We start from the raw sequence: 25,109 nt of genomic DNA, 5'->3' as shown, positions 1-25,109 counted from the left end.
AAATATGTTCAAGAGAGGGGCCGGCTCTGTGGCGCACTAGGTTAATGTTCCGCCTGCGGCACTGGCATCCTATATGGGTGCCGGTTCTAGTCCCAGCAGCCCCTCTTCCAATCCAGCTCTCTGCTATGGCCTAAGAAAGCAGTAGAAAATGGTCCAAGCGCTTGGGCCCCTGCACCTGTGTGGGAGACCCAGAAGAAACTCCTGGCTCCTGGCTTTGGATCAGTGCAGCTCCAGCCGTTGCAGCCATCTGGGAGTGAACCAACAGAGGGAAGACTTTTCTCTCTGTCTTTCCCTCTCACTGTCTGTAACTCTACCTCTCAAATAAATAAATAAAATCTTAAAAAAATATGTTCAGAGAACTGAAAGAAGCCTTGCTAAAGAATTGAAGCAAAGGCTATGAGCTGTGTTACAGCAGATAGACGACATCGACAGAGAAATAAAAACGATTTTTAAAACCGCAGTAACCAAAATGAAAAACTTACTAGAGCTTTCCAAATTAGTTTTTTAAGGATTTTTTTATTTATTTTGAAAGGCAGGAGATACAGAGAAAAAAGGAGAGGGAGGTTGAGGTGGGGGGGGGATTTTTTGTGACCAGATTCTGTTTGCTCCAATTGCCTCCTCATCTTAGGCAGCTGAGGCTGGTACAGCACAGGAAGCTCAGTGTGGCTGTGTCATCCCTGCCCCAGCTGCGGCCTGCAGACATCACATCCTTTACACATGCGTGGATGAGCGCCAAAGGGACCCCAACTCTTACACATGCGTGGATGAGGGCCAAAAGGTCCCCAGCTCTCACTCAGTCCACGCCCTTGACCTGAAGTGGGGAGAGTGGAGGAACACAGGAGGCCCCGGGGCTGGCTGTGTTTTCAGCATCATGTCAGAACCAGCTCAAATGTTAACTGAAAGACAGCTGGGGCAGCAGGTGTGGTGCAGTGGGTTAAGCCGCCATTTGCAGTGACTGAATGCCACACTGGAGTGCTGGTTCCGAGTCCTGGCCTCTCTGCTTCCAATCCAGCTCCCTGCTAACAAGCCTGGAAAGACAGAGAAGGACAATCCAAGTATTTGGACCCCTGAAACCTTTGTAGGAAACCAGAATGGAGTTCCTGGCTCCTGGCTTCATCCTGGCACAGACCTGGCAATTGCAGCTATTTGGGGAGTGAACCAGCAGATGAAGAGTCATTCTCTCTCTCTCACTCTAACTCTGACTTTCAAATAAATAAATGAATCTTCAAAAAAATATATAGCAAGACAACTACGTACAGTACACAATACTTGGTGATAAGATGACTAGGTTACAGGTGTGTGTATTTACTGTGCCCTGTGCTTTATAAGTTGAGTGTGTTCCATCTACCTCCATATAGACAGCTTGTTCTACGAGTATGCGGCATTCAGAAGCAGTCTCTGACACGCCTCCTAATCGCATCCTCTTCTCTTGTGCTTGAATCCATCCCATGTGCTTTCATTGGCATGGCCACACCAGTTGTGCATCCCAGATAGCCAGCTGTGCAGTAGGCCGTACCATCCAGACTTGTGTAAGAACACTCTGCGATGCTCACACGGCGGTGCAATCACCCAGCCGCACATTTTGCAGCCAGTGTCCTGGTCGCTGAGGGGTGCAGGTTGTGCCTTAGGCATCACTCAGCCAGTGCTGGGCATTTGTGACAGCGGTTAAGACACCATGTGGGATGCCCATATCCTACATCTAAGGTCCTGGGTTCAAGTCTCAGCTCTGCTCACTGAGTTAGAGCTTTCTACTAATGCACACCCTCGAAGCAACAAGTACTTAGCTCAGCTACCCAGCTCCGTGCCACCCACGTGGAAGAGTTGGGTTGAGTTTCTGGCTCCTTGCTTCGGCCTTATCTGGGCTCTGTTGTGGCAGGCTTTGGGAAGTAAACCAGAGGATGGGAGCTCTTTCTGTCTGTCTCTATCTTTACCTCTCAAATACATAAATTCATTTAAAATTTAAATCATTTAAATACATTTTGACAATAATCCATGGGCTTTCCTATAACTATGGTGGAATGGATGACACATTTAAAAAAAATTCAGAGACTTTGATGACCTCCATTTGAATTGATTGGAAAAAGAGGGATTAGGAAGAATGCAATGGATGCCTAGATCAATACTTACAGGGGCCAGCACTGTGGCGCAGTGAGTTAAAGCCCAGGCCTGAAGCGCCAGTATCCCATATGGATTCCAGTTCTAGTCCCAGCTGCTCCACTTCTGATCCAGTTGTCTGCTGTGGCCTGGGAAAGCAGTAAAAGATGGCCCAAGTCCTTGGGCCCCTGCACCAGTGTGGGAGACCCAGAAGAAGCTCCTGGCTTCTGGCTTCAGATCGGCACAGCTCTGGCTATTGTGGCCATCTGGGGAGTGAACCAGTGGATGGAGGAGCTCTCTCTCTGTCTCTACCTCTCTCTGTAACTCTGTCTTTCAAATAAATAAAATAAATCTTTAAAAAATACATATATACCTATATAGATAGATGATAGATACATAGATACATACATAGGTGTGAAGATACCTAAATATGCAGATACATGAAGACAGATAGATGATAGATAGATAGATAGATAGATAGATAGGAAGGAAGGAAGGAAGGAAGGAAGGATTGATTTTGGAAGTTCATGGAAAATTTGTATTATGAAAAAAAACTGCATGTATTTCAAGACTTTTCCTATGAAAATAAACTGACCTTTTAATTCCACTTTTCCTCAGAAGGCTTGAAGTATTCTCCTAGGTAGACAGATAATCCAGGTACTGTGTGAAGCAGTTCAAACGTATTTTCTCATCTGATTTCTCTGACAACCCTTCGAGGCCATGGGACTCACTCAATAGCTCATTAAATTGTTACTCCACAGCTGCTCCAGCCTGGCTGCCTCCACCTCCCTGGCAGACCGCTCTTTGCCACACCTCCCTGTGGGTGTCTCTGTGGGATTGTCTTCACTCACAGGATGTCGGCTGCTGTGAGCTCACCCAAGTGAGTGGGCGAACCAGCGGCCCTGCTGTGCATCCTGTGACATCGCCGTGGTCCCTGGAGCAGGAAGAACATGTGGAGTGGAGACAGCCCAGACAACGCCACTCCAGAGCCTCTGACTCCCAGCAAATAGGTGGCTATAGACAGAATGTGATAACACAGGGATCCCCAGTGTGTCTGCAGCTGCCCCGTCCACAGCCTCAGTGCATGGCCTGGGAGAAATCAGGGTATGGGGCTGGCATGGGACTACAAGTGGGGTAAGGCACCCACTGAGAAACCATTACCTCTTCTTGAGCAGGGTTCGAGTCCTGGCTGCTCTGCTGTGTACCTGGGCCCCTTGTCACCCACATGGGAGACGCAGGTGGAGCTCCTGACTCCTGGCTTCAGCTTGCCCCAGCCCAAGCCTTTGCAGCCATTTGGGGGGCAAATCAGCAGATGGAACAGCTCACTCTCTCTCTGTCTCTCTCTCTCCCCCTCTCTCTCCCTCTTCTCTGTCAATTTGCCTTGCAAATAAATAAATCTTTTATTAAAAAAAGAAAAAGAAGCAGATGCATATGACAGAGAGCAGGGTCTTCAAGAAAACCAGCGTGGTGGGTTCTAACGGTGGAGACGTGCAGTGTCTCACAACTGCTCTCAGCATCCCTTGAAGATGCCCCATGCAGAAAACCCTGCAGCCACCCAGACAGGCTCCCTCCCTGTGACCTTTGCTGAACTCAGCGGTGACCTGTCAGAAAATGTTCTGTGCTTGGCGTCACTTCCTTGGTTCTTCTTCGGATTTGACCTTTGTCTCATTATGCATCCCTGTGACAACCCACTTGGCTTCGGGAAGCAGCCCCCACATCCCCATCATGCACAGAGGCACCTGCAGCTCACTTCCCCCACCCGGGGGCCAGGCCTCCGCGGTTGCTCTGAGCTGGGTTCTCTCCTGAGCATTCAGGAGAGTGGAATGAAAGTAGAGTTCAGAGAAATGAAACCCAGGAGAAAAGTCCACTGTTGCATGGGATTGCGAGAATAGGAACTGATAACAGGACTGTTGGCTAGATATGTGTGAAGACCTGTTTAAAACCCTGTGATGTTGGGGCCAGCGCTATGGAGTAGTGGGTAAAGCCACTGCCTGTGGTGCTGGCATCCCATATGAGCGCTGGTTCAATTCCCAGCTGCTCTACTCTGATCCAGCTCAAAGGAAGATGGCCCGAGTCTTTGGGCCCCTGCACTCACGTGGGAGACCTGGAAGAAGCTCCTGGCTCCTGGCTCCTGGCTCCTGGCTTTGGATCAGCACAGCTCCAGCTGTTGTGTCCATTTGGGGAGTGAACCAACAGATGGAAGACCAATCTCTCTCTCTCTCTCTCTCTCTCCCTCTGTCTCTCGGTAATTATTTCAAATAAATAAAAATGAAATATTTTTTTAAAGAGTGGTGTATCTCCCCACAGAGGCAAAACCCATGCTGAGAAGGCCTGGACAGCCTGACCTCTGTGATGGCATCTGTCTGTGTGTCTGTGTGCGTGTGTCTCTGTGTGTCTGTGGGTGTGTCTATGGGTGTGTGTATGTCTGTGTGTGTGTCTGTGGTGGGGTGGAAAAGGGGAAGAAGCTGATCTGTGTTGTCTTTTATTTCTAGAATGGGATTGATATTCTCATAATAGAATTTAAAAATTTTTTTACTGATTGTTTATTTGAGAGGTAGAGTTGCAGGCAGAGAGGAGAGACAGAGAGAAAAGTCCTCCATCCACTGGTTCTCTCCCCAGATGATCTGAAGCCAGGAGCCAGGAGCTTCTTCCATGTCTCCCATGTGGTTGCAGGGGCCCAAACAGCTGGGCCATCCTCCACTGCTTTCCCAGACCATCAGCAGAGAGCCGGATGGGAAGAGGAGCAGCCGGGACACAAAGCTGTGCCCACATGGGATGCCAGCACTGCAGGCAGAGGCTTAGCACCAGCCCCAGTTTTTGATTATTATTTATTTGTAAAATCAGAGAGACAGAAACAGACAGATATCTTCCATTTGCTGGTTCTTCATTCCCCGGATCCCTGTGACAGCCAGAGCTGGGCAAGGCTGAAGCTTTGAAAGGAGAGGAGCCCAGCCGTGCGAGTGTGCCTGGTTGTGAGTGACTGAAGCCAAAGCTGAGTGACACACACGACAGGAAATGAGGCGGTTCACACACACACACACACACACACACGGAGGCCTGGATCCCAAGGCTCGGGGAACGAGCACAGACCGAGGAGTCAGGCAGCTGGAGCACAGGCAAGGTAGCTCCCCAGGAAGTGCCTGACCAGCTGCTGCAGTTGCACCACCTCCACACCATGGAGGCAGGCTGTGGGCACCATGGCATGATGGATGGCAGGCAGGCCCACCCACACGGCCACCACACACGTGGACATGGCATCATCCCACACTTCCTGGACTGTGCTTGTCTATGTACATCGTCTGAGCCCACTTTATTTTTTTTAAAGATTTATTTATTTATTTATTTATTTATTTGAAAGAGTTACACAGAGAGAGGAAACGCAGAGAGAAAGAGAGAAGTCTTCCATCCTCTTGTTCACTCCCCAATTGGCTGCAACAGCCAGAGCTGCTCCGATCCGAAGCCAGGAGCCAGGAGCTTCTTCCGGGTCTCCTACAGGGGTACAGGGGCCTAAGGACTCAGGTCATCTTCCACTGCTTTCCCAGGCCATAGCGGAGAGCTGGATCAGAAGTGGAGCAGCCAGGACTTGAACTGGTGCCCATATGGGATGCTGGCACCATAGGCGGAAGATTTACTGGCTACACCACAGCACCAGCCCACTTTAAAATCCAGAATCAGACCACCTGATTGGATGACCCCATAACATGTTGATCCCAAAAGCCTTGTAGGGGCAGTAAGAGAACGTGTCTTGCTTTTGGAGGTCTGACTTCCTGCACAATACACCGAAGAGGGGGGAAGGGTACCTCGAGGACAAAGCCAATCCGGACAACAGGTAGCAGCCCACAAATTCAACACCAAAGCTACAGATGTCAGATAGTGAAACCCAATAGTACAATATGACAGTTGGCCAAGGATCTCACAAGTGAAGCCAATAAAATGTTCATGGAGCAACCCTGGAGTTTTCTCTTGGTGCATTGCTGAGATGAGAACCAGCATTTCCACCTTTCCATTACAACGAGCCCTCAAAGTCCTTAGCCTGACTAGTTTAATCACATTGCTGGTGTGCTGTCTAATGAGAGGGATGCACACGTACTGTGTTGTGGGGCAGAGGGGCAGGCTCCACTTGTGATTGCTAAGGGTCTTACCTAAAATGCTAACAACTGCACTTGTGGCCCACGGGAGCTCAGCTCCAGCCACTTGCTTCCATTTGCCTTGGCCTGCAAGTGCCAAGAGAGCAAACAAGAAAACTAGCAAATTCTCCTACATGATGAACCTGACTCAGTGTTCCAAATACAGGGCTTGCTCCTCCCACCAGTGCCTGCCCCCCATGGCCCTGACACTCCACTGAGTGGTCCATGGTACAGCAGCAGCTGCATCACCTGGGAGCTTGTTACACATGCAGACTCTAAGGCCCCACCCCCAGAACTACCGAATCAGAGTGCTCCCCCAGCCCTGCCTGTCTAATGTTTCTCACTGAGTCTCATGCCCCTGTACTGTGAGCAGCTCTGTGTCCTGTAATCTCTCACCTCGTGATGTCATCCCTCACCTCGTGATGTCATCTCTGATCTTATGATGTCATAGCATACATAATGATGTTATCTCACACTTGCGATGTCATCTCTCACCTTGTGATATCACCCTTCACCTTGTGTGATGTCATCTCTGACCTTGTGATGTCACCTCTCATCTCTTGATGTCATCTCTGATCTCAGGATAGCATCTCTTACCCCAGGAAGATCAAACCCAATTTCCCCATTACGATTATAAGGGTTAGGGGACCCCACCTAAGTCTTTTCCTTGAATGACTCCATTTTCTGCTACTGGATCCTTCTCCTAGGAAACACACCCAGGAACGGCTGGTGCAAGGGTAAGTGAGGTGCCCACCCCTTTCTGGGCTAAGCTTCCAGTCCCTCCCACGCAGGTCCTTCTTGTCAATTCTGAGTTGCATATATTCCAAGTAATGGGATTGCTGGGGCATATGGAGATTCTGCTTTTAGTTTCTTTGAGGGACCTCCATACTGTTTTCCAGGGAGGCTGTTCTAGTTTGCATTCCCATCAGCTGTGTTCCCCTTTCTCTGTCTCCTCGCCAGCATTTGTTGTTTTTGCCTTGTTGATGATAGCTGTTCTAGCTGGACTGAGGTGATGCCTCATTGTAGTTCTGATTTGCACTTCCCAGGTGTAGATTAATAAAGTGGAGCAGTATTTTTTGTAATTCCTGTTGGTCATAAGTACCTCAGAGAAAGACATCTGCACTCACATGTCCATTGCAGCACTGTTCAGAGAAGCCACGCTATGGAATCACCCAGGTGTCCATAGACAGGTGAGTGGACAAAGAGAAGACGGTGTGAATGCATGATAAAACATTGTTCAGCCATACATGAGAATGAAATCCTGCCATTTGCAGCAACAATGGATGGAACTAGAAGACTAACTAGGTAAGGAAGATAAACCAGGTACAGCAAGACAAACAAGGCATTCTCACTCACACGGGAAAGCTTTTTCACAGAAGCAGAAAATCAAATAATGATTATCAGAGCCCAGGGAGATAGGGAGGGAGGGGCTCGAGGGAGAGTAACAGGCAGGATACAGTTAGGAGAACTAAGTGCTAGCACCCAACAGCACAGTAAGATGGCCACAGCTTATAACTGTTACACATTTTTTTAAAGATGTATTTATTTATGTGAGAGGCAGAGTTATAGATAGAGGGAGAGACACAGAGAGAGGTCTTCCATTCAGAGGTCTTCCATTCACTGGTTCACTCCCCAAAATGGCTGCAGTTGAAGCCTGGAGCCAGGAGCTTCCTCTGGGTCTCTCACGCGGGTGCAGAGGCCCAAGCACCTGGGCCACCTTCCACTGCTTTCCCAGGCCAGAAGCAGAGAGCTGGCTCAGAAGAGGAGCAATCATGAATCAGCATCCATATGGAATGCCAGAGGCACAAGCCCACTATGCCACAGCACCGGCCCCATTATTGCACATTTTATAAAGAACCACAAGATAAAGGCTTGAAGCACCCCAACAGGCAGAAATGAGAGGGAAATGGTAATTACTCGGATTTGATCACTACACATTGTAGACGTGTCTCAAATGATCACACATTTGTACAATTATTTTTTTTTTTTTTGACAGGCAGAGTGGACAGTGAGAGAGAGAGACAGAGAGAAAGGTCTTCCTTTGCCGTTGGTTCACCCTCCAATGGCCGCCGCGGCCGGCACACTGTGGCCGGCGCACCGCGCTGATCCAATGGCAGGAGCCAGGTGCTTATCCTGGTCTCCCATGGGGTGCAGGGCCCAAGGACTTGGGCCATCCTCCACTGCACTCCCTGGCCACAGCAGAGAGCTGGCCTGGAAGAAGGGCAACCGGGACAGAATCTGGCGCCCCGACGGGGACTAGAACCCGGGGTGCCGGCGCCGCAAGGTGGAGGATTAGCCTAGTGAGCCGCAGCACCGGCTTTTTTTTTTTTTTACATTTGTACAATTATTATGACTTCATTAAAAATAAAATATATATATATAAGTGAAAATAAATCAGTGGATAACCTCCCAGCTGTAGAGTTCATCTCCTGCCGCCCCGGGCCGTGTGTCCACTGGGCATGTGCAGAGGAGCCCATCCGTTTTCCAGTTGGCCCCACGCACATGCTCCTAGCTTTGCAGGGAAGTGAAAGAGGGAAGGCGTAGAGCTGGGCGGCCCATCCACGGGGCAAGGAAGGTGCAGCCCTTTATCCAGCCCCCCACACACAGAGGAAGTGAAAGAGGTGTGGACACAGGTTCTCTGAGCAGGCTCCAGTCTTGATGCCACTTTACAAGGGGCCGGTGTGTTTAACCCACTCCAGGTGGATTCCTAGAACACACACATGTGTTCCGGCCTCAGGCAGTACAGGGAAGGGCCCCTGCCCCTTGCCAGTGCTGGCAAGCCTGGGCTAAGTCTTGCACACAAGAGAGTGATTTAAATTCTGGAAGGCATGGAGCTTGCATTTATCTGGGCCAGTTCATGAGGAATGCCAGACTGGTCGCTGAGAATTCAGGCTAAGAATCGTCTTTAGCGCTCCCATGGGATTTCCCACGGGTGGGCCAGGCGTGTTTTCTGATGTGGGTTCCCTGTGTCAATAAACTCTAGCAAAAGGTCTCCATCTCCACCTCTGGGCACACCATTAAAACAGGTGTTCTCTGCACAATATAACTTTTTCTTCTTGCAGTCCCAATACAAAAGCCTGCCTGTGTTTTGTAATTCATTTAGCTCTATGGTGGATCTTTGGGACTTGAGTTTCTTAATGTCACTGGGAAGCACATGGCAGAAGAAAGTGACATAAGCGATTGTGAGAATGCCTTGCAATGATCACCGGTAATTCTCACCCATCATTGATCATTATAATTAGTGATAGGCCAGACAGCTTCCCACATGTCTGCACTGCAGTTGGCAAAGCAGGCACTAGGCTTACCTAGGGGCTTACAGTCTTGGCAAGCATACGGGGTTCACACAGGCTCTCTCTCTTCCCAGTTCCCTGAACAGCCTCCTCCTCGGCCTTCCAGACCCCGCAGCCCCTGCACCTGCCCCTCTTCCCACTTCCCCAGATGAGAAGTAGCCTGGCTTCGCTTCCCCTTTCTACCCTAATGAGGTGTGTGGCGTGCACCTGTCTCCCTCAATTCTCTGTTTCTGCATCTGTACATAGTGGGTGGTGGCCGCCGGGGGTTGTTTGGAGGTCACGTGAGGAATCACAGATAAAAGGATGTGGTACAACAGCAGATTATGCTGTAGTCAGTCACTCTCCTGCCTCGGCCTCCTCTCCTGCCTCCCCCCTTCCTTCCCAGCCATGCCCCATCCAGTTTCTCCCCACGTCCCTGTCCCCACTCTTTGCTTCCTCTTTCTTGGAGCGCTCACAGCCTGTGCCACAGGGGATGAAATCCTAAGCAGAGATGGCTGCAGAAATCTGCACACGAACAGGCTGCGAACAGGACTGGGCTCCAGGTCCCTGGGGCTCCTCACATCCCCACCCAGCCCTTGGGTCCTCATCCAGACGAGGGAACATGAGTTCAGCACAAACAGTACAGAATGAAGACTTCTGTCTTGTGCACCATAAGTAATTTGAGGGCATGTCACAAAGGCTGTGGAAAATCAAAATTTATCCAAAATTTTTTCTTGGAAAGCCACACCAACTAGGGGTCTTCCAAAAGCTCAGGGAAAATGCACATTATGAAAAAGCCAATGTGCAGATTTTTAATAATTTTTTATATATATTTTTAATAATTTTTTACTAGTGTCCTTACAGAGCACTAGTGTCTCGACAGGCCTAAGTAGCACACTCACCAGGACTGGGCGTCCCCACTGCACCCTCTCCCGCACGGAGCCGAGCAGCCTCCACCCTGGGAACGTGCAGATCTGACCTTGTGAGCATGCCTGCTGTCATCTTCTCAGGACTTCCAGTAAGGACTCCGCAAGTGGCACTTTTCTTGTGGAAAAGAAAAGGCAAAACAACCACGGGGCTAGATGTGAGTTGTGCATTATTTTTTGTTTTTTGTTTTTAATTTTTTATCAACAATAATTGTACCTATTTTTAGACTCCAGGGTGATATTTCTTTTTTTTTTAAAGATTTATTTTATTCATTTGAAAGACAGAGTTACAGAGAAAGGCAGAACCAGAGAGAGAGCTTCCATTCCATTGGTTCACTCCCCAAATGACCACAACAGCCAGAGCTGCGCCAATCCAAAGCCAGGAGCTAGGAGCTTCTTCCAGGTCTCCCACATGGGTGCAGGGGCCCAAGGACTTTGGCCATCTTCTACTGCTTTCCCAGGCCATAGCAGAGAGCCAGATCGGAAGTGGAGCAGCCGAGACTCAAACCGGCGCCCATATGGGGTGCTCCAGAGTGCTAGCCCAGTGATATTTCAATACATATATGCAGGATGCACTGCCAGGGTGGTCAGAATTTCCCCTGCTTTGGCCTATGACTGCAGGCTTGGAGCTCCTGTCTTCTCCTTGTGCAATGGCCATGTGCTCGCTTGGTGTGAACTGTGTTCTCGCCACTATGCCATGTGTCACTGGGAGCTTACTCCCCTGATCTGACTCGGATTTGGTACCTGTTATTCAACCCCCTCTTTGCCCTCAACCCCTCAGCCTCTAGTAATCACCACTCTGTTTTTTAATTGGGCTTGGGGGTGTTTTGTTTTGAGCTCCCACAGGTGAGGGAGAATATACGGTATCTGCCTTTCTGTATCTGGCTTATTTCAGTCAACCTGATGACTTCTAGTTCCATACATTTTGCTACAAATGACACACTTTCACTTTTTATGGCTGAATGATATTCCATTGTGCATATATACCACATTCGTCTGATAACAGACGTATTGGCTGACTCCACTCTGCGGCTATTGTAAACACTGCAGCAATAAACATTGATGGAGGTGTCTCCTACAATGAGTTCATGTCCTTTGGGTATAAATGCAGTAGTGAATAGTGAGACAGAGACAGAGAGAAAGGTCTTCCTTTTTGCCATTAGTTCATCCTCCAATGGCTGCCACGGCCTGCGCGCGCTGCAGCCAGCGCACCGCGCTGATCCGAAGGCAGGAGCCAGGTGCTTCTCCCAAGCACTTGGGCCATCCTCCACTGCACACCCTGGCCACAGCAGAGAGCTGCCCTGGAAGAGGGGCAACCGGGACAGAATCCAGTGCCCAACCGGGACTAGAACCCGGTGTGCCGGCGCCGCAAGGTGGAAGATTAGCCTACTGAGCCATGGCGCCGGCCAAGAGTTCTCCTTTCTCCACATCCTCACCAGCACTATCTTCTTGTTGTTATTGTTGTTGTTGTTTTAATTTTACCTCCTCAGGTCGATTTTCCAAGCTCCCGCTCTACACTCTTTTTTTTTTTAATTTATTTATTTATTTATGTATTCGAAAGTCAGAGTTACACAGAGAGAGAAGAAGAGGCAGTCCCGCTCTGGGTCTCAGCGGGGACGGCCCCCAGACTGCTTGTTGCGTGAAAGCAAACTGCAGGACGCTAGGCCGCGCCACCAGAGCGGACCGGACCCGTACCCCGGGACTGGAAACCCTGTGTGCGGCTTCGCCTGCAGAGACTGAGACCGAGACAAGGAGAGAGACTGGCCGGTGCTCCAGCAGGCTAAGAGGCCGAAAGCTTGGGGCCCGGGGACAGCCCCCCGAACTTCTGTGGGCAGCCTGGGAGGGAAGCCCGCGAGCTCTAGAGCAGGGCCTAGGGGAGTGAGGTAGGTGTCGGGGCGGGAGGCACACACACACAGTGCTGCGCCGTTGAGGACAGGGCTGAGCTCAGGTGCCCGGCCAAATGCAGGGCAGGATGCAGGCGGCGCGGCTCTCGAGAGGCCCGGGGTCAGGACAGCAGGCCTGGCCGCACGGGGCCTGGGCTTCCTCTTGCCCGCCACAAGGCATGCAAGAGCCAGCCCAGCCCGGCACTCCAAACGGGCCACGAGTCCTACCTAGAGACTGAGGCCGGCCTCTGGAGGCCTCAGGAACACGCCTGAGGGCACGAGCGAGTCCCCAAAACCTTGTCTGTGGGAAGCTGTGGGTCCCAGCGCCCCCGTCCGGCTTGCGCATGCGCAGTGGAGGCTTTCTGGCACCCGGGGATGCGGGCGGGGGTGGGGGTGCGGGCGGGGCCCTCTCCCACAGGCTGCTGGGGGGATCCACTGGTGACCAGAAGTGTGGGCACTCACGGCAGAAGCTCGTGGCTGAGTTCGGGGCTGTCACGTGGTGCCCGGAGGGGCACATGGACTGTCTCCTGATCCCCGCGTGACCAGAGTGTGGGCGGTCATGCGTTCGGTGCTGAGTGGTGCCTGGGCTCCCCACGAGACCCCAGGGGGCCAGCAGGGGTGGCAGCGCAGAGCAATGCGGGGCCACTTGCTCGTGGAGGCCCGCAGGCAGCAGGCCCACATGTGCCGACCGCCGGGCCTGGCACTCCAGGCTGCCTGGACACATGTGGGGTGGCTTTTCCAAGCCAATGGCGGCTCCGGCCTGCCTTCACGGAATCCTCAGGTTGCTGGTGTTAGGAAACTGGCGCAGTTGTAGCCAGGTGGCCCGCATGGCCTAGCTACCTGAGCCAGGCTCCACCCCCATCCTAATGGGATTTGCTGCTCCTGCTTCCCTGCCCGCCCTCAGGCAAAGTTTTAAAAGGGCCTGTTCCTGAACACGTGCTCTCTCGGTCCTTCTCTCCTGCGCTCTCTTGGCCTCTCTTGGCTTCTCTCCTCCCTCTTCTCCTTCCTCTGTCTCTCTCTCACAGTCTCCTCCTCTCTTTTTCCTTCGCCGCCCCTTCACTCCGATCTCTAGGGTGTTTCCCAATAAACCCTTTGCCTTAAAAAAAAAAAAAAAGAAGAGGCAGAAAAAGAGAGAGGTCTTCCATCCGCTGGTACACTCCCCAACTGGCCGCAAGAGCCAGAGCTGGGCTAATCCGAAACCAGGAGCCAGGAGCTTCTTCTGGGTCTCCAACATGGGTGCTGGGGCCTAGGGACTTGGGCCATCTTCTACTGCTTTCCCAGGCCATAGCAGAGAGCTGGATGGGGTCTCTAACCAGCGCCCTTTTGGGATGCCGGCACTGCAGGCGGTGGCCCTACCCGCCATACCACAGTGCAGGCTCCACCTTGTTTTTAATAACAGCCGTTCTCATGGAGGTCAGGTGATATCTCATTGTGGTTTTGATTTGTTTTTCCTGTTTGTTGCCCATTTGTCTTTCTTCTTTTGAGAACTTTATATTCAGGTCCTTTGCCCGTTTCTTAACTGGATTTGTTGGTTTTTCATTGTTGAGTTTTGTGAGCTCCTGATATATTCGGAATATTAAACCTTTGTCAGATAAGTAGCTTGCAAATGTTTTCTCCCATTCTGTTGGAAGTCTTCACTCTACTGATTGTCTCCTCTGCTGTGTCTCCTCTGCTGTGTGTGGAGAAACTTCTGTGTTTGACATAATCTCATTCCTCTAATTTTGATTCTGTTGCCTAATCTCATTCCTCTAATTTTGATTTTGTTGCCTGTGCTTTTGTGGTTTATCCAAAAAAAAAAAAAAAGCATTACCTTGAAGTATTTCTTCTGTTTTATCTTAACAACATCATAGTTTCAGGTCTACCATCCATCTTGAGTTAATTGTTGTATATGGTGAGAGAGAGAGAGCTAATTTCATTGTTTAACACCTGCATACCCAGTTTTGCCATAACCATTTATTAAGACTATCCTTTATCCAATGTATGTTCTTGGCACCTTTGTCAAAAATCAGTTGGATATATGTATGTGGATTAATTTCTGGGTAGTCTGTGTTATCCATTTTTCTGAGTGTCAATTTGTATGCCAGTATAATGCTATTTTATTACTTTTTAAAAAAATTATTTATTTGAAAGGTGGAGTTATAAAGAGACGGAGGGGGGTGGGATGGGGGGCTTCCATCCAGTGATTCACTCTCCAAATGGCCACAACAGCCAGAGCTGTGCCAATCTGAAGCCAGGATCCAGGAGCTTCTTCTGGGCCTCCCATGAGGGTGCAGGGGCCCAAGGATTTGAGCCATCTTCTACTGCTTTCCCAGGCAATTAGCAGAGAGCTGGATTGGAAGTGGAGCAGCCAGGACTTGAACCAGCGTCCATATGGGATGCCAACACTGCAGTTGGAGGCTTTACCTGCTATGCCACAGCACTGACCCCTATTTTATCACTTTAACTTTGTATGAAGCTTTGAAATCAGGTATTGTGATGCCTCTAGCTTAATTTTTATTATTTCTTTTTTGCTCAGAATTGCATTTGCTGTTCTGAGTCTTTTGTAATTCATATGAATTTTAGGATTGTTTTTCTAAATCTATAAAGAATGTCATTGGGGGCCGGCGCCGTGGCTCAATAGGCTAATCCTCCACCTTGCGGCGCCGGCACACCGGGTTCTAGTCCCGGTCGGGGCGCCGGATTCTGTCCCGGTTGCCCCTCTTCCAGGCCAGCTCTCTGCTGTGGCCAGGGAGTGCAGTGGAGGATGGCCCAGGTGCTTGGGCCCTGCACCCCATGGGAGACCAGGAAAAGCACCTGGCTCCTGGCTCCTGCCATCGGATCAGCGCGGTGCGCCGGCTGCAGTGGCGGCCATTGGAGGGTGAACCAACGGCAAAGGAAGACCTTTCTCTCTCTGTCTCTCTCTCTCACTGTCCACTCTGCCTGTCAAAAATAAAAAAAAAATTAAAAAAAATTAAAAAAAAAGAATGTCATTGGTATTTTGATAGAGATTGCATTGAATCTATGGATAACTTTATGTAGTATGAATATTCTAATGGTGTTAAATCTTCAATCCATGAACAAGGAATATCTCTCCATTTTTTGTGTCCTTGAGAATTCCTTTCATTGGTGTTTTGTGATTTTCACTGTAGATATCCTTCAGTTCCTTGGTTAAAGTTAATGCTAAGTATTTAATTTTTCATCAGTATTGTGAATGGGACTTCTTTCTTGATTTCCTTTTCAGCAAGATCATTATTGGTATATAAAATGCTAGGTTTTTTTGAATGTTGATTTTCTATCCTGCAACTTTAATGAGTTTGTGTATCAGTTCTGCAGCAGCTTGTCTGTGGAGTGTTGAAGGTTTCCAAGTGAAAAATCATGTCATCTGCACACATGGATATTTTGACTTCCTCTTTCAGTTTCAATGCCCTTTACTTCTTTCTCTTCTCTAATTGCTCTTGCTAATACCCCCAACATCATGACAAATAAGAGTGGTGCAAATGGGCGTTCTTGCCTTATTACAGGTCTGGGGGAAATGCTTTCAGGTTTTTCCCCATTCAGTATGATACTGGCTGTGGGTTTGTCAGATAGAATCTTTATAATTTTGAGGAGTAATGCTTCTATATCTAATTTGTTAAGGATCTTTATCACAAAATAAAATTAAATCTTGCCAGAGTTTTTCTGCATCTATTGAGGTGATGAAATGATTTTTGCTCTTCATTCTCTTGATGTGATTTATTACATTTGTTGATTTGCAAATGTTGAAACATCCTCACATCCATTTGATCATGATGATCTGTTTATATAGTGTAGGGTTCAGCTTGCTAATATTTTGTAGAGAATTTTTGCATCTATGGGCATCAAGGAGATTGGTGTAGAGTGTATGTATATGTGTGTTTGTTCAGTTTTGGTATCAGAATAATGCTGACCTCATAAAATGAGGTTGACAGAGTTCCATCCTCTTCATTATTTTGGAATAGTTTGAGACATATTGGAGTTAGTTCCTCTTTAAATGTTTCATAGATTTCAGTTGGAAAGCCATTAGGGTCCCGACTTTTCCTTGATGGGAGATTTAATTACTGCTTCAACCTTGTTACTCATTATGGATTGATTTAGGTTTTCTACATATTCTTGCTTTAATCTTGGTGGGTTATATGTAGCCAGGGATTTAACTAATTTTTAAGGTTTCCCAGATTGCTAGCATATAGTTGTTCACAGTAGGTTCTTATGATCTGTTGTGTCAGCTGTAATGTCTCCTTTTCTATCTCTAATTGAATTTATTTGAAACTTTCTCTTTTTGTCTTTTTTAGTCTAGTTAAAAGTTTATCTATTTTGCTTTGTCATTTCAAAAACCCAGCTTCTTGTTGACACTTTACATTTTTTATTAGTTTCAATTGCATTTGTTTCTGCTCTGATCCTTATTAATCTTTGCCTCCTAATTTTGAGTTTGGTTTGTTCTTGCTTTTTCAAGTCCTTGAGGTGAATTATTAGATTGCTTATCTGACACCTTTCTCCTTTTTAAGTATGTACCTAATGCTATCAATTCTCTTAATACTGCTTGTTCTCTATACCACAGATTTTGAAATGCTGTATTTTCATTTTCATTGGTTTCTGCAGATTTTAAAATTTCTTTTCTAATTTCTTCAATGATCTATTGGTTGTTCAGAAGCATGTTGTTCCATTTTTATGTATCTGAAAATAATCAACTGCTCTTGTCGACTTCCAGTTTTATTCCTTTGTGGACTGGGAAGAGCTTTGATATGCTTTCAGTCTTTTCAAATTTGCTGAGACCTGGTTTATTTCCTAATACATGATCTATGTTCAAAAATACCCCATGTGCTGCTGAGAATGTGTGTTCTATAGCTTTTGTGTAAAATGTTCTGTGAATGCCTGTGAGGTCTGTTTGCTCTAGAATGTGGTTCAGCTCTAATGTATCTTTGTTGATTATTTTGTCTGGGTGATCTGTTCATGATAACAATGGAGTGTTGAAGCCCCCCAATGTTATTGTATTGGAGTCCGTCTTTCTCTTTGGATCTGATATTTTCTTTATATATTTGAGTGATCTTGTGTCAGGAGCATATATATTTTTGATTATTACATCTCTTTTGCTGAATTGATCCTCTCATAATAAGTATATAAGTATATTGCCTGCTTTTATCATTTCTGATTTAAAGTTTGTTTTATCTGATATGAGTACAGCAACTCTAGTTCATTTTCTGTTTTGATTTCCAGTGGTAAGACTTTTCCCAACACTTCACTTTCAATCTATGTGTATATTTACCTGTGAACACTCGAGTCTTATTCTTTTATTTATTTGGCTAATCTGTATATTTTGATGGAAGAATTTTTTTAAAAGATTTTATTTACTTATTTGACAGGTAGAGTTACAGACAGTGAGAGAGAGGGACAGAAAGGTCTTTCTTCCATTGGTTCACTCCCCAAATGGCCGCAACAGCCGATGCTGCAGCTATCTGAAGCCAGGAGCCAGGTGCTTCTTCCTGGTCTCCCATGCGGGTGTAGGAGCCCAAGCACTTGGGCCATCCTCCACTGCCCTCCCGGGCCACAGCAGAGAGCTGGACTGGAAGAGGAGCAACCAGAACAAGAAGACAGGAGAATCTAATCCATTTACTTTCAAGGTTAATACTGATGGATAAAAATTAATGCCTGTCATTTTGATAACTGTTTATTGAGTGTTTGGTATATTCTCTGTTTTTTTTTTTCTTCCTCCTCTATTATCTTTGTGTTGGGGTAGCTTTCTATCATAATAAAGTTGAATTCTCTTTCTCTTTTGTACACCTACTCTGTTAGTGAATTTTTGTACTCTGATGTGTTTTTATGATGGTTAATATTTTTATTATTTTACTTGTAATGTAAGACTTCCTTCAGAATGTCATATAGGGCTGGTCTGTTGGTGATTAATTCTCTGTTTGTCTAGGAAATATGTTTTTCTCCTTCACTTCTAAAGAATAACTTCACTGGATACATTATTTTTGATTGGAAATTTTTCTCTCCTAAGGCACTGAATATATTATATCATTCTCTTTTTGCCTGTATGATTTCTGCTAAGAAGTCTGCTATTAGTAATGAGTGTTCCTTTTTATACAACTTGATGTTTTTCTCTCACTGTCTTTAGGATTCTCTTTCTTGTCAATTTTTTTTAAGATTTATTTACTTATTTCTTTAAAGATTTATTTATTTATTTGAAATACAGAGCCACAGAATAAGAGAGAGGGAGAGACGGAGAGAAAGGTCTTCCATCCACTGATTCACTCCTCAAATGGCCACAACAGCTGAAACTGGGCTAATCTTAAGCCAGGAGACAGGAGATTCTTCCAGGACTCCCAAGTGGGTGCAGGGACCCTAGCACTTAGGCCATTTTTTACTGCTTTCCTGGGCCACTGGCAGAGAGCTGGATTGGAAGACTAGCAGCCAGGACATGAACCAGTGCCAGTTTGGGATGCCAGTGCTGTAGGCAGTGGCTTTACTTGCTACTCCATGGTGCCAGCCTCATTTAGTTACTTATTTGAAAGACAGAGTTACAGAGAGGAAAGAGAGAGACAGACGGACAAAGAGGAAAAATCTTCCATCTGTTGGTTCACTCCCCAATGGCTGCAATAGCTGGAGCTGGGCTGGTCCAATGCCAGGAGGCAGGAGATTCCTCCGGGTCTCCCATGCAAGTGCAGGGGCCCAAGCACTTAAGCTATCTTCCATTGCTTTCCCAGGTGATTAGCAAGGAGCTGGATCAGAAATGGAGCAGTCAGGACTTGAACTGGCACCCAAAGGGATGCCAGTGCCACAGACAGTGGCTTTACCAGCTACACCACAGCACTGACCCCGTCCTTAACTTTTAACATTTGATTATTACGTGTCTTAGAAAAGCTATCTTTGTTTCTTGTATTTGGATGTCCATATCTCTTTCAAGACTTGGGAGGTTTTCAACTATTTCATTAAATAGGTTCCCACTGCTCTTTCAGGCATCCCTATAATACAAATATTTCTTCACCTGAAATGTCACATACGTCTCATCAGCTTGCTTCATTCTTTTAAATTATTTTCTCTTTATTTTTCTGACTACACTATTTCACAAGGCTCGTCCCTGAGAACAGAAATTCTCTCCTGCTTTGTCTGTTCTGCTGTTGAAGCTCTCAATTATATTTTTTAAAATTTTATTGACATTTTTCAATTTTAGTAATTTTTTTTTTGACAGGCAGAGTTAGAGAGAGAGACAGAGAGAAAGGTCTTCCTTCCGTTGGTTCACTGGCCAGTGCTGCACCAATCCAAAGCCAGGAGCGATGTGCTTCCTCCTGGTCTACCATGTGGGTGCAGGGCCCAAGGACTTGGGCCATCCTCCGCTGCCTTCCTGGGCCACAGCAGAGAGCTGGACTGGAGGAGGAGCAACCAGGACAGAATCCGGCACCCCAACGGGGACTAGAACCCAGGGTGCCAGCGCCACAGGCGGAGGATTAGCCTAGTGAGCCGTGGCACTGGCCCATTTTAGTAATTTCTGTTACATTATAATGTAATAACCCAATGATTCTTTTTAATAATTTCTATTTCTTTGGTGAATTTCTCACTCACATCCTGTGTTGTTTTCTTCTTTCTTGGGATGTCTGCCTGTATTCTTCTGCATCTCATTGAGTTTCCAAGGAATAATCACCTTGAGTTTTCTGACAGGCATTTCACAGATTTCCTTCCAGGAAGGATCCATTGCTGGAGAACTGCTGTGTTCTTTTGGAGGTGTCCCAGCTCTCTTCAGGTTTTCTCTGTCCCTGTTATGACATCTTTGCAGTCAGGGTTCTTCCTTTATGGAATACATTTCATTGCAAGTCCTTTTTGTTCAGATTGAATGTGGGTTATTAGTTGGGTTGTTGCTTTCGCTTTGGCTCTAGGTGAGCCCAGAAGTGTTAACCTCTGACGGATTTCTTCAGCAGTAATCAATGTTAGCAGTGTTCACGAGTGCCAGAGCTGTGTAGTCGGCTGCAGTTAAGGAGTAGTAGTATGACTATGAAGTGGGTGTGGGCTTCCAAAGGGGTGTGTCTTCAGGACCTGGAGAGCTGGGTGGCAACTGCACTAGGGTTTTCTGATGGCAGTAGCCATGGCACTGGTGCCTTGGGACCCAGAGGGTGTCCCTCTTGACCTGCCAGGCAAGCATGAGTGATTCTGGCACTTAAGGCATCACTCACTGGTCATGGCCCTGGTATTGTGTGATGTAGACGGCTACTTCTCCGGGTCCTTCTTTGTGGACATGGGTGATGTTGGGGGTTATAGCACAGAAAGCTCTAGTCCCAGCAGTGGGAGGGAAAAAGAAGACCATGCCCAGTTCCTGGGATGAATATAGGTTATGACGGTAGAGATTTTGTGCTTGCTGGGGTGGGCCTGGAGCAGTGGAATGTAGACGGGGTCTTCCCAAGGTTCCACAGGGTGGGTTTCAGTTCCTCTGAACAATATAGGACTAACAGCCACAGTTCCAAAGCTGCACAACAGGACCCTGGCCTAGGTCCCACAGAATTGTATAGGCTATGCTGGGGATTGTATACTGGCAGCCTTGGGCCTGTAGCAGTGGAATGGGAGACAGCATTTCTTAGGTCCTGCAGTGCAAGCCTAGGTGTTCCTGGGATTTACGAAGTTAACACTCATAGTCCCAGAGCGGCAGGAGACAGTGGAGACCTCATCCAGGTCCCACACTTCCCACACAGGCTATGCTGGGGCTGCGCACTTGCAGGAATGTGTTTGGAGCACTGGAATATAGACAGGTTCCCCTCCAGGTCCCACAGGGGCAACTCTGGTAAATTATGTGAAATATAACTCCAGCACAGTTCCTGGAAACATAACTCCAGCACAGTTCCTGGTCTGCAGGGCTCAATGGCTGCCTTACCCAAGTCCTACAGGTTGAGCATAGTGTATGCTGGAGATTGTGCACTAACCAGTGTGAGCCTTGGTCAGCAGTTTGCCAATACAGCCTTCCCCAAGACCCATGGGTGAGCACAGGTGCCCTGGGACTCAGAACAAAGAGTCAAAGACACAAAGCTGGAGGATGCAGTGGGTGCTTAGTTGGGTCTCTTGGGATGACTTCAGGTTACTGTTGGAATATACCTCCAGGCATCACAGTCCCAGAGTTCAGTGGATCAGAGGACACCTTACTCTGGCCCTGCATGGTGATCACACTGGAGACTGTGCACTGCCAGGTGCAGGCCCAGGACATAGGAATGCAGATGGGGGTTTCCACAGGTGTCCTGGGACTTACAGAACAACAGTCACACTCTCGAAGCTGCAGGACGCAGCAAGGTCCTTACCCAGGTCTCAGAGGTTGGCTGCCGGTTATGCCGGAGACGCTGAACTGGCAACCACCAGCTTGAAGCAGAGGAATGCATACATGGCCCTCCAGATCCCACCAGTGAGCGGGAGTTGCTCCAGAAATAATAGCATCAACAGCCACAGTCCTAGAGCTGCAGGACGCAGAAAGGACTGCCCCCAGGTCCCACAGGGCAGGCAAAGGTGATGCTGGGGTTTGTGTCCTGGCTGCCCAGCACCAAGTACTAAGCGATGCAGAAGGGGACTGTCCTCTGAGCTTATCTATGGTCTTCTGCTGGTACCGAGAAGCAGAGAACCTCCCTAGGTCACAGAGAGCGAGCAAGCACAGCTTGTGGCCGGCAATCCCACAGCTGCATGATGCTAGAGGGACCTGCTCTCTCCCTTGTGGAGTGCCCTGGCCCTGGTTCTGGGTGCAAAGAGGCTGCCTGCTGTCCCCTTCCACATACATAGTGGAGCTTAGCCGTGGATGAACGGCAGCACCTGGTTCCTGGGGCTTTGGAGACAGAGGGAGGGGGGGTTCCTTTTTTGGAACCAAGCAGTCCCTGGGACCCCAGTCAGCTCTCCAGGATGTACCTAAAGCCAGCGAGGACTGTGACACTCTCCTGTAGTCAGGAGGAGGGCGATGGTGGGGTCAACAGCACTTTTGGCTTCCTTTTTGCCAGCAAGATGGAGTCTCCCACCGAGGAGTCAGGGTGGAGGCTGCGGTTACATTGCTCCTCTCTCTCTGCTGGCTCTGAGCCTCTGTGCTGTTCCAGCTCCCTCCACTCCTTTACAACATTGTCCTTGAGTCACTCTTCTGGAAACAGAGACCTCCCTTTGTCATTCTAGTTCTTGTCTGTGGCAGGGGGAGGGCTGGCCCTCTTGGATCTGGCCTCTCCAGGTTGCACGTTGCTCACATGTTAATGTTAGTAGTTCCAACCAAAAAGGAAACCTGTTGAAGTGAAATGGACACTATGAGAAATGGTGACTTGATCAGCATAGCCCTGACTGTTAATGAACAACTTAATTCATTATCCCTCTTAGTAGTTTTTTTTGTCTGTTCTACTTAATATGACTGGTTTAATTCTGTAATTAATACACAGTTATTCTTAAGTGTTGAAATTCAACTGAAATGTGATCCCTGTTAAACATAAGAGTGGGAATAAGAGAGGGAAGAGATGTACAATTTGGGACATGCTCAAGCTGACTTGCCCCAAATGGTAGAGTTAGAAACATACCAGGGGACTCCAATTCAATCCAATCAAGGTGGCATGTACCAATGCCATCTCACTAGTCCAAGTGATCAATTTCAGTTCACAATTGATCATAATGAAAGGACTAAGAGTCAAAGGAAGCACATAAACAAGTCTAGTACCTGCTAATACTAACCGATAGCATAAATAAAGGGGAGAGTGATCCAACATAGGAAGTGAGATACTCAGCAGACTCATAGAATGGCGGATGTCCTAAACAGCACTCTGGCCTCAGAATCAGCCCTAAAGGCATTCCGATCTGGCTGAAAAGCCCATGAAAGTATTTCAGGCATGGAAAGCCAAGACACTCTGGAAAAAAAAAAAAAAACACCTAAATAAAAGATCTCTGTGAGTGAGATCCCAGTGGAAAGAACAGGTCTTCAAAGAAGGAGGTACCTTTCTCTGAAGGGAGGAGAGAACCTCCACTTTGACTATGACCTTGTCTAAACAAGATAAGAGTCGGAGAAGTCAAGGGGCTTCCATAGCCTTGGAAACTCATGACTGGAGCATAGGGAGATTACTGATGCCATAAACAGGAGTGTCAATTTGTAAAGTCAACAACAGGAGTCACTGTACACTTACTCCTCATGTAGGATCTCTGTCCTTAATGTGCTGTACATTGAGACTTAATGCTATAACGAGTACTCAAACAGTATATTTCACTTTGTGTTTCTATGGGGGTGCAAACTGTTGAAATCTTTACTTAATGTATACTAAACTGATCTTCTGTAAAAAAAAGAAGAAGAAGAAGAAGAAGAAGAAGAAGAAGAAGAAGAAGAAGAAGAAGAAGAAGAAGAAGAAATTATCAATTCCCAACTTGACTCTCACTGGGATTAAACATGACAATAGGACTGATCTGATTTCATCATCATTTAAAAAATCATCTATTATTTTTCACTTTATGTTTCTGTGTGGGAGCAAACTGTTGAAATCCTTACTTAATGTATACTAAACTGATCTTCTGTATATAAAGAGAATCGAAAATGAATCTTGATGTGAATGGAAGGGGAGAGGGAGTGGGAAAGGGGAGGGTTGTGGGTGGGAGGGACGTTATGGGGGGGGAGCCATTGTAATCCATAAATCGTACTTTGGAAATTTATATTCATTAAATAAAAGTTAAAAAAAAAATGTTAGTAGTTCCAGTACTGCTCTGGGAACTCAGTAAGAGCTGCGCTGTTGTGGAACTGCCTGTGTGGCATTTGGGGCCACTCAGCGGCTGGTTGCCCCAACTTCATACTTGCTCTGATGAGCACATGGAGGGACCAACCACCTGGGTCTTCTCTTGCTAACTCAACCCAAGGCTTAGTGGAGGATCCCCCAACCAAACCTGTGGGTTCACCTGAACAGGAGATTTAAAAAACAAAACAGTCCTCCATCCTGGGTGTGATTTTTAGCCTATGAGATGATAAAGTCCTTGGCTCCTGGAGTCTGTGTTTCAGCCTCAAACTAGTGGCCATCACTGCCTGACCTTAGAGTAACCTCAGGGGGTTGAACTCTGAGGATTCCTGGGTCCCACCACCCAGAAACTCTGGACAGGGACCTGACCTTGAGCAGCACCCAGGAGCATATGCTGTGTGAGCACCCCTGGCAGGTGAGAACCCCTGGCAGGCACATGAGGCATCACCCTGAGTGATGACCAGCCCGACAGGCACCTGCCCCTTCCCCTCTCCTGCACATGGGTGTGAAGGAGAGAGCTCCCAGGCCACTAAGTCCAATTAGGGTGGCAGATTTCCCACCCCTGCAGGGCAGAGAGATCACAGATGGCAAAGAACACGAAGGAAGGAGGGAGGAAGGAGGGAGGGGTTGGGAGGTCCCCAGTCCCCAAAAACTCCAGGTCTCCCTTAACCCAGTAGCTGTGCTTAAGGTGCTGTGACCCTTGGACATTGGTTCAATGGTACACAGCCACTGCTGGGCAACACCTGAGCCTGGGTGGGGTGTGGGTGCTGTGAGCTGTCCCGGGCAGGGCTGTGACATGTGATTTGCTGCGTCATGGCTCTTGTGAAAATGAGTAACCTGGCATTTTCATTATGGTTAGCATGAAAACACTTTGGCAGTGAGAACCCCATTTCAAAGTGTTATCTGATTTTCCTTTGAGCCAAGCAGTGGCTGAGAGCAAGAAGGCCCATTGCTTCCCACTGACTGGCTGACAGCCACACCGACAACCATGTACTTCTGTTCTCCCAAGACTGTCAGGGCCCAGGACGTCCCTCTCCCAGGCTGACACCTGCAGGCTGAGACACTGTACCTTCTGGGGTGGGAAGCACCAGCGCCTTCAGATTGCCATTTGAGA

At 47.7% G+C, this 25,109-nt stretch overlaps 1 long non-coding RNA gene across 1 annotated transcript; it reads left to right on the top strand.

Moving 5' to 3' along the window:
• The first annotated feature begins 529 nt into the window (after positions 1 to 529).
• LOC138844341 (uncharacterized) lies at positions 530 to 23,824 on the top strand. Its single transcript, XR_011380026.1, has 3 exons — positions 530 to 6,958; positions 7,268 to 7,411; positions 23,559 to 23,824. It is a non-coding gene; the product is annotated as an uncharacterized lncRNA (long non-coding RNA).
• The last annotated feature ends 1,285 nt before the right edge of the window (positions 23,825 to 25,109 follow it).

The sequence above is a fragment of the Oryctolagus cuniculus genome, chromosome 11, assembly GCF_964237555.1.
Source record: "Oryctolagus cuniculus chromosome 11, mOryCun1.1, whole genome shotgun sequence".
NCBI lineage: Eukaryota > Metazoa > Chordata > Mammalia > Lagomorpha > Leporidae > Oryctolagus > Oryctolagus cuniculus.
This window is presented reverse-complemented; position numbering and strand designations above follow the sequence as displayed.